At 39.0% G+C, this 716-nt stretch overlaps 1 pseudogene; it reads right to left on the reverse strand.

The window, feature by feature from the left end:
• LOC107841669 overlaps window positions 1–306 on the reverse strand; it is a 16,453-nt pseudogene extending 16,147 nt beyond the window's left edge.
• Window positions 307–716: the final 410 nt, after the last annotated feature.

Consider the following 716-nt stretch of genomic DNA (forward strand, 5'->3'; position numbering starts at 1 on the left):
AAACCACCATAGACACACCTCCATTTCCTTTCCATTTTCTTACTCTCTTTATCTTATCATCATCATCTTCTTCTTCCTTTAGATCAATATATATATATATATATATACCATATAGAACGTACATAAGGGGACTCGGACCTTGACATATTCATTGAAAATTCCAGAATCAACGTCTTCAGTGATCAGTTCGTCTATTCTCAATGAGTCCAATAAAAAATTCTTAATTTTCCTTTGTTTTATGTGATTTTCCAACTGAATCTGGCCAGAAAGCGTGAGACCCATCGGAGTCCACCTGGGGTCCGTCATTTTCCGCCTCCGCCTGAGTTCATCGGAGCTCAGGCCTCACTGGGTTCGATCTCCTGTCGTGTAAATTGAGGTTTTGGGTTCGTCAATCTTAGTGTTTCGTTTTCAAATCGTGCTTGGATTCATCGTTTTTCTCTCATAGAAATCGCGTACAGACACACCTATTCGTGGCTGCACTGTTTGGGGTCGTTGGTTTTTTTACTGGTTCTGGAATTTGAACGCTTCTTGGTCTCAATCATAGTGTTGTTTCCAGTATCGGATTTTTGTTTCTCTATACCGAGTGAGGGATTTCATCGCTGTTGAGGTTTTTTATTCGGGCTTTTGATTTGGGCTTTCTTAACGTTATTATCAACAAAAGTCGATATCAATGTCCATTTCTTTAACCTGTTCTCTTATTTATTTTTGATTGGTTG

The sequence above is a fragment of the Capsicum annuum genome, chromosome 9 (assembly GCF_002878395.1).
Source record: "Capsicum annuum cultivar UCD-10X-F1 chromosome 9, UCD10Xv1.1, whole genome shotgun sequence".
Classification (NCBI taxonomy): Eukaryota; Viridiplantae; Streptophyta; class Magnoliopsida; order Solanales; family Solanaceae; genus Capsicum; species Capsicum annuum.